Genomic DNA, 14078 nt, shown 5'->3' with positions numbered 1-14078 from the left:
AGGGATGCTTGGCTTATGTTCCTACCCACAGGGGATCCCTAGAAATAGGAACCAACTCACAGGAAGAGGTTAAGAGGATGAGAGGGGCAGCTCCAAGGCTGAGTTCACTGATTCGTAAGAGCAGGCTTGGGATCATACTCTGGTAGCCCCAGCACTTGAGAGACACCGACAGGAGACTCGCTCATGAGTTGATGGTGAGCCTGGGCTTCATAGTGAGTTCCCGGCCAGCCTGGGCTGCAGAGTAAAACCCTGTCTCAAAAATAAAAATAAAGCCCTGTGTGGTGGCGCACGCCTTTAATCCCAACACTGGGGAGGCAGAGGTAGGAGGTTTGCTGTGAGTTCGAGGCCACCCTGAGACTACAGAGTGAATCTAGGTCAGCCTGGGCTAGAGCAAGACACTACTTCAAAAAGGCAAAGAGATAAAAATAATAATAATAATAAATAAATAAAGGAGGAGAAGGTAAAAAAAATGGCTAAAGCTTTAGTTTGAGTTTCTGTCAGTAGCCAACAGAATCTTACTAAATCATCACACTTGTTGAGTGAATCAATGAGATAAAAATCAGGTCATGAGAAAAACAGTAAATATTTCTCTGGTAGATAATTCCCAACAGAACAAAATGATGACCTCTACACTTTTTCCTATATGAGTCCTGGTGTTATTTCTGTAACAAAATACTTGAGGCTGAGCACTTTAATATAAAGAAAGATTTGTTTAACTTGTAGTTTTTAAATAAATAATTTTCTTTATTTGTAAGCAGGGAGACAGAGAGAGAGGAGAGATTGAAGGGGGGCTCCAGGGCTTCTTTTGCCACTACAAACAAACTGCAGCATGTACCACTTTGTGCATCTGGTTGTACATGGGAACCCAGACCATCAGGCTTTGCAAGCAAGTGCCTTTAACTTCTGAGTCATCTCTTCCAGCCCTAACTCATAGTATTTTATATGTACTAATCTTTAATATATCAAGTAGTAAGCAGCAATCTTATTTAATTCATAATAGGCATTTAAATAATATTTACAACATGGAAAAATATGTCTACTTCTATACACTGATTTTTTTGTTTTGTTTTGTTTTTCAAGGTAGGGTCTGTAGCCCAGGCTGACCTGGAATTCACTATGTAGTCTTATACTGGCCTCGAACTCACAGCAATCCTCCTACCTCTGCCTCATGAGTGCAGGGATTAATGGCATGTGCCACCATGTCTGTCTCTAAGTACTTTTTAAAAAATATTTTACATTATTTATTTGAGAGAGAGAAAAAGCAGATAGAAAGAGAATGGGCACTCCAGGGCCTCTAGCCCCACAAAGAAACTCCAGATGCATGTACCACCTTGTATCTGGCTTTCGTGGGTCCTGGGGAATCAAACCTGGGTTCTTTGGCTTTGCAGGCAAGTGCCTTAACTGTTAAGCCATCTTTCTAGCCTTCTAAGTAGTTGTTTTTTTTTTTTTTTTTTTAAAGAAAACTACATGTGGGTAAAATAATGCATTAAAACAACTATAAAATAAACTTAAGCAGGGCTGGAGAGATGGCTTAGTGGTTAAGCACTTGCCTGTGAAGCCTAAGGACCCTGGTTTGAGGCTCTGTTCCCCAGGTCCCACGTTAGCCAGGTGCACAAGGGGGCGCACGCATCTGGAGTTCGTTTGCAGTGGCTGGAAGCCCTGGCGCGCCCATCCTCTCTCTCCCTCTATCTGCCTTTCTCCCTGTGTCTGTCACTCTCAAATAAATAAATAAATAATGAACAAAAAAAAAAACTTAAGCATAATTAAAAATAATTTTGGAACAAACATTTCAAAGGAAAATGTATGATAAAACACTTTGAAATCAAACAAAAGTTTGCCAGTATCTTTTCAGAAATGTATCTAAAAGTCTTTGAAAGAAAGCCATCTAAAATTGTTTATCCAAGCATCTTCAGCAAACCAAACACTGAAGCTCCCTTTGTATTTTAAATAAATACAAAATTATAACAGAAAAGATCTGCTTCAAGTTTCTAAACTATCTATCACTTTTAAATAAAAATTAAGTCCTAGTTTCGGAGGCTGTAAGTGCAAACATCTTGGTCCCAGCCCTGGCCAGGGCCCCACGGAGGATGGAAGCATGGACAGAGATAGAGACTGTGTGGTGAGCCAGGAAGCCAGAGCTCACGAGGGTCAGGCTTGCTCTTACAAACGGACCTTCTCATGGGAACAAAACAGGGTCCCGTGAGAATTGCACCTGCTCCTCCCAAAGGCAGTGCCCTCAGTGACCTCAGTACTTCTCACCACTCCTCGCCCCTTAGAGGTTCCAGCACCTCCACACACTGCCCATGGGGACAAACTTCAGTTCAAGAATCCTCTCTAACCATAGCCAGTAGATAAACCCTCTAGATTTGCAGCGTCACCCCACCTTGTAAAGTTTGTGAACGTTCTCCCTAATGTGTACCCACATGCACAGATATTTGGACCAATATCTAAGAGGAGTTAAGTAGATATTGGAAGCATTTCCTTTGCAATTGGCTCCAACAAATGTTGTCAGAGGTTTCTTGAGAACAAGGGGAAATGACAGCTGTGAGCTGGGGATGTGGCTTCATGATAGAACCCTTGCCAGGCTTGCGCAAGGTTCCAACCTCACTTCTGCCAAACACAAAACAAAACGACTTATAGCCTTTGTATTTCATTTTTATTGCGTGCTTGTGAGTGTGTGTGTGTGTGTGTATGTGTGTGTGAGAGAGAGAGAGAGCATGTTTGCATACATGAGTATGGCTGTACACGTGCCACGGTGTGTGTGTATGTGTGTGTGTGTGTGTATGAAGGTCAGAGGACAGCCTTGTTTTGAGGCAGAGTCTGTCATTGTGGCTCACTGTTCCCTTCATGAGCTTCCAGGAAATGCCATTCTTGTCAGATTGTCCCTTCTTGTCATAGATGCCCTGGGATTCCAGAAGCCCTCCATAGCTGCTGGCTTTGTGCGTGTGTAGTATGTGTGGCGTGGTGTGGTGACATGTATGCACTGATGCAGCCCCCTCTGCTCTACCCTGTGGTGTGTGGTGCACACACCTGTGAGGCCACAACAAGCTCTGGTGATTTCCCCACCCCACAAGACTAGGGCCACAGACATGCATGGCCAGGCTCGGCTATTCACCTGGGTTCCAGAGGGTCCAACTCAGGTGGTCTCATACCCCCTGGGGCCCCTGTGCTTATGCACACAGAGCACTTAACCACTGAGACATCTCTCTCTAGCCCAGCTTCTGCCTTTTAGTTTTTACATGAGATCTGGGAATTCCAAAATTAGGCACACATTCACATGTGAAAATAAATGAATAAAATATTTTTTAAGACAGTTTGAGCTGTACGATGAGATCCTATCACAGAAAAAAAAAAAGATAATTTCAGGTATAAAATAGACTGTTGGGCTGGAGAGATGGCTTAGTGGTTAAGCGCTTGCCTTGTGAAGCCTAAGGACCCCGGTTCGAGGCTCAATTCCCCAGGACCCACCTTAGCCAGATGCCCAAGGGGGTGCATGCATCTGAAGTTCGTTTGCAGTGGCCTGGAGGCCCTGGCACGCCCATTCTCTCTCTCTCTTCCTTTGTCTGTTGCTCTCAAATAAATAAATAAAAATAAACAAAAAAATTTTAATAAAAGATAAAATAGGCTATCACTGCAGGATATGCCACCTCAGCTGTCATGGCCAGGAGCACCTGCCTTGGTGGGGCCCCCTTGCTCCCACACATATGGAGGTGAGACCCCTCTAGCCACCCATCTCTGGCACTGGAAGACTGTGCCACAGGGGCAGGCAGCATGTTTCATATGTGGCAGGGTTCAGCTGAAGATGTGAATTACAGTGCCGAGTCACTAATAAGCAACTGATTGGGTCACATCCATCATAAAAGTGTCTGTAAACAGCGATAGGGACAAGGGCAGAAACCTGGAATCCTGCTCCACAAAAATGGACTGAAGTTGCAAGTCTGAAGGAAGATATTGATCTTTTGTTATAAAATGTCCTGGCAGCACCTCGTCATAAGAACACTGATAACCGTGACAATAATAGCTGCCCTTCATTAAATGCATGTCATGGGTCAGTGTTTTCACTTCATTAAAAAAAAATCACTTAATTAAATTGTCTCCTTTAATCCCCACTCAAGGTTGTAGGATTATCCCCATTCTTGGATGCGGACCCTGATGGCCTAAGGGGTGAAGGGGCTCGTTCAAGGTCACAGAGCTCATGAGCGGAAGCTCCTGAGAATGGGTTATCAGTGTAATCAATCTTCCCAAGGGGAAAATGGGGAGAGCGCCGTTTTCTGCAGTTCTGCCTCTCTGAGGGACGGGGCAGCTTCAGCAGCCCAAGCTCCAAGGCAAGGAGCACGTTGGGTTGGCCGGAGGGGCAGGTAAGATTTCGTCGTGGCAACCAGACTAAAGACTCAACACAAGGCTGATGTGTGTGATACACCTCAACCACCTTCCTGGACACTGGCGGGAATATTGGTTCAGACAAAACAAGAAAGGTAGGGAGAGAGGGAGACTATGGCCAGGGAGCCACCCCCTGTGTCTTAGCCCAGCCCCAGGGCTCCCCTAGGCACAACCTGTGCCCTTCATGTGGCTTCCTGGTCCAGTTCAGAGGGGAGACACAGAGCACTGAGTGGTCGTCACACAAAATCACAAGATGTTTCAGAGCAAAGGCGGAAGGGAAGACAGGGGGTTCATCACCACAAACGAAAGCCCTGCCCCCAGAAGGCGCTGGGTAGGAGTCTAGAAAGTTGGTAGCCATCACACAGGCCAGGGGGAAGAGGCAGGAAGGAAAGAGGACTCCTCCACAGGGAAGCCAAATATGGGGAGTAGATGCAGAAGTGGGACAGGACAAGGCCACACTGTGGCTCCTAGGAGCAGAGATACATTCCTTGAGCCTTTCCCACATCATGGGAGAAGGTGGCACATGACCTTGAGTGACGTCTCAAAGCCAGGCAACTACAGAGGATTGGGCCTGGCCAGCAGCCCCATTTACAGGAGAGATCTACCGCTGAGCAGAAAGCCTGTAAGATAAACCAGTGAGTTTCTTCTCCTGGAGTTCCACGTCATATACTTGGTTGCTTTGTCATTTGGCGCAACAAGGTTCGTGATTGCTTTATCTCCTTCAGGGAGCGGGTGTTTTATTGAAGGACGGCCCCTCTCTGTGCTGTTCAGTATCATTGGCCCTGGATTCCGTGTTGGCTGTAGCGCTGGTAGCCCGCGTTCTCTGTGGTGTGTGGTGTACGAGTGCGCGTGCTGTTTGCATGCGCGTGGACACACACATGTGCAGGTATGCATGCATGCATGTGCTTGTGACGGCCAGAGGACCTGCATTCTTTCCTATTTCTCTTCATTTACTGTATCTTTGTTTTTGTCTAACCCTTGATGTCACAATCTTCCAGTGCCCTTCCCTGGTTGTTTCTTGCTTTTTTATTCTTTTGTTGTTTTTGTCAAGGCAGGGTCTCCCTCTAGCCAGCACCACTATACTCAATATTCAATAGTCAATACTCAGTTGCTTTTTTTTTTTAATTTTTATTTATTTATTTATTTGAGAGCGACAGAGACAGAGAGAAAGACAGATAGAGGGAGAGAGAGAGAATGGGCGCGCCAGGGCTTCCAGCCTCTGCAAACGAACTCTAGATGCGTACGCCCCCTTGTGCATCTGGCTAACGTGGGACCTGGGGAACCGAGCCTCGAACCGGGGTCCTTAGGCTTCACAGGCAAGCGCTGAACCGCTAAGCCATCTCTCCAGCCCCTCAGTTGCTTTTATAAAACCACTGTTGTTGATAACGCTCACCCACCGCCATGTACATAGTCACACCTCATCAGGAGATACACGCACCGTCTCCTTTCCTCACTCATTCTCCTGTTGCAGATATTTGCATTTTTTCTTGGTCGTCATGAGAATGAGCAATATGGCGTGGGTTCTAACGAGGAGAGGCCAGGGCATTCCGGAGTACACCGTAGCAGGGGCGCTGCGAAATTGCTAGGTTCGGCACAGTGTTAACTTTGGAAGACGAAGCAGTATTTCCCACCAGCAATTAATCGACATCCCCGTTGCTGCCCATTCTGATGAGACTTTTCGATTTTGTCATTCCTTAACTACTCTTAACTGACCGCACCCTCCTGAGTATGAGCAGCTTTTTCAGATGTATGCTCCCCATCTGTGTCTCCCTTCTAGTGAAGGGCCTGTTTATTTATGTCTTCTGCTCAATTTTCTTTTAGGTTGTCTTTTCATCATTTACTTCTAGAATGTGTATGTGTGTGTGTGTGTGTGTGTGTGTGTGTGTGTGTGCATGCACGCATGCATGTGCCAAATAAAAATCCTTTGTACTTTATAGTTGTTGCAAATAATTTCAGTTATAGCTTGTATACCTCCTTCCTTTGTGTTGCCTCTTGAAGAATAAAAATTCTTTATTTTAATGTATTCCAATCTATCATACTTTTTATGGCTGGTGCTTTTGTGTCTTATTTGCAAAATCCTTCACTGCCTGAGTCACAAAGGCAGTGACATTCTTTTAAATTTTTTGTTGCTTTTTTGAGGTAGGGTCTCACTCCTGACCTGGAATTCACTATGTAGTCTCAGGGTGGCCTTGAACTCATGACAATCCTCCTATCTCTGCCTCCTGAGTGCTGGGATTAAAGGTGTGCACCACCATGCCCAGCCCTACATTCTTTTAAATTTTAAAGTCTTGACTTCCCCATTTCAATATATATCTAGGGCTGGGACGATTGCTCAGTGGTTAAGGACACTTGCTTGCAAAGCCTGCAAGTCCAGATTTAATTACCCAGCAGTTATATAAAGCCAGATGCAAAGTGGTCCGTGTGTCTGGTATACATTTGCTACGGCAGAAGACCCTGACCACCACACCACCCCACACTGGCAAAAAATAAAGAAAATTTATTATTATTTTTTTTTGGTAGGGTCTCAATTGAGCCCAGGCTGACCTGGAACTCACTCTGTTGTCACAAGCTGGCCTCAAACTCATGGTGATCCTCCTACCTCTGCCTCCTTAGTGCTGGGATTAAAGGTGTGTGCCACCATGCTCAGCAATCAAATTAATTTCAAAAGTCTTTTTCTATCAAGAACTACATAGTGGGCTGGAGAGATGGCTTAGCGGTTAAGCACTTGCCTGTGAAGCCTAAGGACCCCGGTTCGAGGCTCGGTTCCCTGGGTCCCATGTTAGCCAGATGTACAAGGGGCGCACGCGTCTGGAGTTCGTTTGCAGAGGCTGGAAGCCCTGGCGCGCCCATTCTCTCTCTCCCTCTATCTGTCTTTCTCTCTGTGTCTGTCGCTCTCAAATACATAAATAAAATTTTAAAAAAAAGAACTACATAGTAAGATGTCTCAAAAACAAAACAAAACAGACAAAAAGAAATGTTCAAGAACTGGGGAGGTGGCTCAGTGGATGAAACCCTTGCTGTGCAAGTGTGAGGACAAATTTACATCTCCAGCACTCAGTGAAAGCGGGATGGTTGGAACGCCCCCAGAACACCGCAGGCCATGGCCGAGGCACTTGGCTTCCCACCAGGAATCGATGGTAAGACCCTATACATGTGTTAAAATATTTAATTAATTTATTTGAGGGAGAGAGAAATCAAGAGGTAGAGAGAAGGAGAGAGAACGGGCACGCCAGGGCCTCCAGCCACTGCAAACAAACTCCAGTCGCGTGTGCCGCCTTGTGCATCTGGCTAACATGGGTTCTGGGGAATTGAACCTGGGTCCTTGGGCTTTCAGCTAAGTGCCTTAATCACTAAGCCATCTCTCCAACCCCGCCAAAAATATTTTTAAAAATGCAACCAAATTGGTTTACATCAGGTATGTTTAATATTAACAATTTTTATGTTACTACCATAAGTTTGATTTGTTATATAATTATATGACACTATAGCATAACATACAATATATATATAATGCATAAGGATATACAATGGCATTAACGAATTAAAGGAGAAATCTATTCAGAAAGAAAAAAAAAAACAGCATTTAATAAAAAACAATACCCAAGCCAGGTGTGGTGATGTGTGCCTGTAATCCCATCAGTGTGAGTGTGACAGCCTACTTGTGATCCCCGCACACAAGATAGAGACAGGGGATTCCCCAGAGCAAGCTGGCCAGTTAAACTAGTGGAATTCTTGAGCTCTGGGTTCAAGGGAGAGACCACGTCTATACAATAAAGAGGACAGCAATCAAGGATGGGACGGAAGTTAAGCTCTGGCTTCCACATGTGCTGCCCCCCACACAAATATGCATACTCACATGGAACCCAGGGCCTTGCTCATGCTAAGCAAGAGTTCTTTCATGGAACCACACCCCGGTTTTACATGAACATTTCATAATGTGTTGCTTACATTAAGAGCAGGACTTCCTACACTTTACCAGGGTCATATATATCTATTCTTGGGTTTTGGATCCTCCATATGTTTTTAGAATCTGTTATAAAGTACCTTAAGATTTTGATTGTAATTGCTTTGGATGATCCGGGGAGAGCTGGGAGTTATAGCTAATGAGTTTGTCCCTGTATGCATGGGATAGATCTCCCTGTGTGTTTATGTCTTCTTTGATGTTTCTCAATAAAGTAGTAACATTTTCTGCATCAGATCAGGCACTTTTCTTATCACACTCATTTTTTTATGAGGAGGCTTCTTTATTCCTTCCTTCCTTTCTTTTCTTTTCTTTCTTTTTTCTTTTTCTTTCTTTCTTTCTTTCTTTCTTCCTTCCTTCCTTCCTTTTTTTTTTTTTTTTTTTTTTCTTAGAGAGGGCTGGCACTCCAGAGCTCCTGACTGCTACAAATGAACTCCAGGCATATGTGCCACTTTGTACATCTGGCCATCTGTCTGCCCCTAGACTTATTTTAGATCACTTTCTATCACTCTTGAATTTGGTCTTTTCCTGAATTATTTACGGTAAGAGCGAGCATGAAGGAAAGCGGTTGCAGTTTGAATGCTGACCCATGTCCTGCCACCTTGTTACATTTTCATTACCACTGATTATCCAGAATATCTGATTACATTATTTTAGATGTTTACATTCAGGCAATCCATGTCATCTGGAAGCAATGATGATTTTATATCTTTCTTTTTTCTTTCTTCTTTTTTCTTCTTGCATTATATGTTCTGACTAGAACATCCAATAAAATGTAGGTTAGGAAGCCAACAGCTTGTTCTGTGAAGAATAGATTTTTTTGTTCGTTTTGCATGTGCGTGTATGTGGACTCACATGTGTGTGGGCTCACAGGTGTGTACGCGTGCACGTGAGGGCCACATGCTGCTGTTGAGCATCTCCAATCACTCTTCATCTTATAGTGACCGAGACAAGGTCTCTCCCTTTACCCCGTGTCTCACCCATCCCGTTAGTCTAGCTCACCAGGCCCAAGCATGCCCCGTCTCCTCTTTCTGAGCACTGAGGTCCCAGGTGGGCGGCCACAGCACTGTGGCATTCACGCGGGTGCTGGGGATCTGAACTCGGGTCCTCACACCTGCAGAGCAAGTGCTGTGCTGACTGAACCATCTCCCCAGCCCAGAATCATTTCTATTCTCTACCACTGGGCGTGATTTTGCAAGTTAAATGTTTCTTGTATTTCTAGTAAGACAGAATTTTTTTTTTTTTTTTTTTTTTTTTTTTTTTTTTTTTTTTTTTGGTTCTCAGAGGTAGGGTTTCATTCTAGCCCAGGCTGACCTGGAATTTACTATGGAGTCTCAGGATGGCCTCGAACTCACGGCTGTCCTCCTACCTCTGCCTCCTGAGGGCTGGGATTAAAGGCGTGCGCCACCATGCCCGGCTGTAAGACATAAATTTTAATCTTCATTTTTATTGTTTATCATCATCATCATCATTCTTCTGCAGTGCCAAGAACTAAAACCCAGGGTCTCTTGTAAGCTGGGCAGGCACTATACTACTGAACTACATCCCAGCCCAATTACTTTAATTTTTGTTTGTTTTGACATCGTCTCATATATGTAGCTCAGGCTATCCTCAAACTCACAGACCCCCTGCCTCAGTCTCCCAAGTGCTGAAATCACGTGTGTATCACCATGTCCAGCAAGAATTTTAATCTTGGAAGGGTATGATTTGTTTTCCATTTTTTTTTAATTTAAGTACTTTAATTTGAAAGTGTGTGTATGAGAGAGAGGCAGATAAACAGTTAGAGAGAATGGCTATGTCAGGACCTCTAGCCATTGCAAACGAATTCAAGATGCATGTTTGTGCATCTACCTTACATGGGTCCTGGGGAATCAAACCTGGGTGATTCAACTTTGCAGGCAAGCATCTTAACAGCTAAGCCATCTCTCCAGCCCTATTTTCCATTTTTGAGGCAGAGTTTCACTATGTAGATAAATTTTTCATAGTGATCCTCTTGCCTCTGTCTCCCACATGCTGGGATTACGGGCACACATCACCACACCTGGCTTGGGTGTTGATTTTTATTATTTTTTTTTCTTTCTGAATAGATTTCTCCTTTAATTTGTTAATACCATTGTATATCCTTATGCATTATATTTATTATATGTTATGCTATAGTGTTATATAATCATATAACAAATCAAACTTTTGGTAGTGACATAATATGTGTTAATATTAAACAAACATACATGATGTAAACCCAGTTTGGTTATGTTTTAAAAAATATTTTTGGTGGGGTTGGAGAGATGGCTTAGTGGTTAAGGCACTTGTCTGCAAAACCTAAGGACCCCAGCTTGATTCTCCAGGACCCATATAAGCCAGATGCACAAGGTGGTACATATATCTGGAGTTTGTTTGCAGTGACCAGAGGCCCTGGCGTGCCCATTCTCTCTCCTTCTCTCTACCTCTTTATCTCACTCTCTCTCTCTCAAGTAAATGAATTAAATATTTAAAAATATTTTGGGGAGATGGAAAGATGGCTTAGTGATTAAGGCGCTTGCCTGCAAAGCCAAAGAACTCAGGTTCAATTCCCCAGGATCCATGTAAGCCAGATGCACAAAGTGGCACATATGTCTGGAGTTTTTTTTGCAGTGACTGGAGAACCTGGCATGTCCATTCTCTCTCTCTCTCTCTCTCTCTCTCTCTCTCTTGCTCTCCCAAATAAATAAATAAAAATAATATGGGCTGGAGAGATGGCTCAGTGGTTAAGGGGCTTGACTGCAGAGCCTAATGACCCCAGCTCAATTCCCTAGTACCCACATCAAGCCAGATGCACAAAGTGTCGCATGCAACTGGAGTCTGTTTGTAGTGGCTGAAGGGCCTGGTGTGCCCATCTGTCTTTTCTATCTCTTTCTTCTTGCAAATAGATAAATAAAATATTTTTTAATAATATTAATATTTTTAGAATCAGGTTTTGTTATTTATTTATTTGCATGTGTGTGCATGGGCATGGGACACACTAGAGTCTTCTGCAAACAACTCCTGATGCATCACCACCTTGCATCCAGCTTCATGTGAGTACTGGGGAATCAATCTTTGGCAAGCAAGCATTGCAAGCAATCACCTTTAACCACTGAGCCATCTCCCCAGCAAATTATTTCTAGGTGTGTGTGTGTGTGTGTGTGTGTGTGTGTGTGATGGAGGAGGGGTGTGCATATACCACAGTGACTGTGTGGGGGTCAGCAGACAACCTCAAGATGTTGGTCTTCGCCCTCCAACTTGTTTCAGACAGGGTCTCTTGTTGTTTTCTTGCTAGCAAGGCCAAACTAGCTGAAACGCGAGCTGCAGGAGTCTTCTTGAATAGACACGATGGGATTACAATAGAGACTTTACATGGGATCCAGAAATCTGAGCTCTTCTGGTCAGCAGGTTTGTGGAGCCTGCACCTTTAAGCACTGAGCCATCTCTCCAGCCATTTGCACACTTGGCAGTTCCCGGGATGAAACTCAGGCCCTCACACACGATAAGCAAGCGCTGTGGCCCTGAGTTACACCCTCAGCCAGCCCTTCTCTTCATTCTTTTTTTTTTTTTTTTTTTTGGTTTCTCAAGGTAGGGTCTCACTCTGGCTCAGGCTGACCTGGAATTCACTATGTAGTCTCAGGGTGGCCTTGAACTCATGGCAATCCTCCTACCTCTGCCTCCCGAGTGCTGGGATTAAAGGCATGTCCCACCATGCCCGGCTTTCTTTTCATTCTGGATCTTTATCTCTGGCTTGATTGAAGCTGCCTGGGTTTGGTACTAAGGTCATGTGGGTTGGCAAAGCAAGCTGAGGGGTTTCCTTCTCTTCTATTCTCAGAAAGAAGTTGCGCAGAACAGTAACATTTGCTTTTTGAACATTAAGAGTTGCCTGAGCTTGGAGATATTTTAGTGACCCCTTCAATTATGTTTAGTGCTTATGGGACTCCAGGGGTTTTATTTCTTCTTCTTTAGAAAATATTTTTTTAAATTTAATTGCAAGCAGAGAGGGACAGAGAGAATAGATGCACTAGGGCCTCTAGCCACTGCAAATGAACTCCAGATGCATGTGCCACCTTGTGCATCTGGCTTTACATGGGTGGGTTCTGGGGAATTGAACTCAGGTTCTTGGGCTTTGCAGACAAGTGCCTTAACCATTAAGCCATCACTCCATCCCCTTCTTTATAAAAATTTTAGGTTTATTTTTATTTCTAATTTTAAAAATACTTTAAAAATTTATTTGAGAGAGTAAGTGAAAGAGGGAGAGAGAGAGAGAGAGAATGCGCAGGCCAGGGCTTCCAGCCACTGCAAACGAACTCCAGATGCACATGCCACCTTGTCTATCTGGCTTATGTGGGTCCTGGGGAATCAAACCTGAGTCCTTTGGTTTTTCAGGCAACTGCCTAAACTGCTGAACCATCTTTCCAGCCCCTTATTTCTGATTTTGAATAAATTCTATGGCTTAAGGAATTTGTCTATGTTTCCTATTTTTAAAGATATTAATACAAAGCTGCACAGAATATTTTCTTTTTAAATATTTTTATCTCCAATCTATAGTAATATGTACTTCTCAATTCTTGATGTTTATTCCTTGTACCTTTCTATTTTTTAATGCTTATCTATTTTATTAGTTTTTTTTTTCAAGGTAGGGTCTGACCTGGAATTCACTCTGTAGTCTCAGGGTGGCCTCTAACTCACAGTCTTACTCCTGCCTCTGGCTCCCAAGTACTGGGATTAAAAGCGTGTGCCATCATTCCAGGCCTATTTTATTAGTCTTTTAAAAAAAATTATGTGGGCTAGAGAGATGGCTTAGTGGTTAAGCGCTTGCCTGTGAAGCCTAAGGACCCTGGTTCGAGGCTCAGTTCCCCAGGACCCACGTTAGCCAGATGCACAAGGGGGCACACACATCTGGAGTTCATTTGCTTGAAGCCCTGGCGCGCCCTCTCTCTCTCTCTCTTTCTGCCTCTTTCTCTCTCTGTCTGTCACTCTCAAATAAATAAAAATAAACAAAAGAAATTTTTTTTAAATTATGTGTGTGTGGGTGGTGTTTGGATGTGTGCATGTGTATATAGGCCACCATGTGCCATGGTACACCTTTGGAGGTCTAAGGTCAGACTCGGTGCATGTCCCCTCCTTCCTTCTTTGATACAGGGTCTCTCACTGTGTAGCTCCCACATGTGCCAGTCTAGCTGGCCTGTGAGCTTCTGAATTCTCCTAGCAACACCTGCCAATGCCATAGGCATGTTGGGACTCAAACTCAGGTCAGCAGCACCTTTAACTGCTGAGCCAACTCCCCAGCCCTTACTAGTCTTTTAAAAAGTTGTTTATTTTTATTTATTTATTTGAGAGCAACAGAAAGAGAGAGAGAAAACGAGGCAGATAGAGAGAAAATGGGTACACCAGGGCCTCCAGCCACTGCAAAGGAACTCCAGACGCATGGGCCCCCTTGTGCATCCGGCTTATGTGCGTCCTGGGGAATCGAGCCTCTAACCGAGGTCCTTAGACTTCACAGGCAAGCGCTTAACTGCTGAACCATCTCTCCAGCCCATTAGTGTTTTAATGAACAAAATTTTGGCTTTATGCATTCCTTCTGTTGTATGTTTGTTTTTCTATTTAATTTACTTATGGGATTCTTTTACTTCTTTGAATTCATTTTTTGTTTGTTTGTTTTGTTTTACAAGGTAGTGTCTCACTCTAGCCCAGGCTGTATTCATTTCTATTTGTTTATTTATGAGAGAGAGAG

This window comes from Jaculus jaculus, chromosome 1 (assembly GCF_020740685.1).
Source record: "Jaculus jaculus isolate mJacJac1 chromosome 1, mJacJac1.mat.Y.cur, whole genome shotgun sequence".
Lineage (NCBI taxonomy): Eukaryota > Metazoa > Chordata > Mammalia > Rodentia > Dipodidae > Jaculus > Jaculus jaculus.
The sequence above is the reverse complement of the archived record's forward strand: the minus strand, read 5'-3'. Positions refer to the sequence as shown.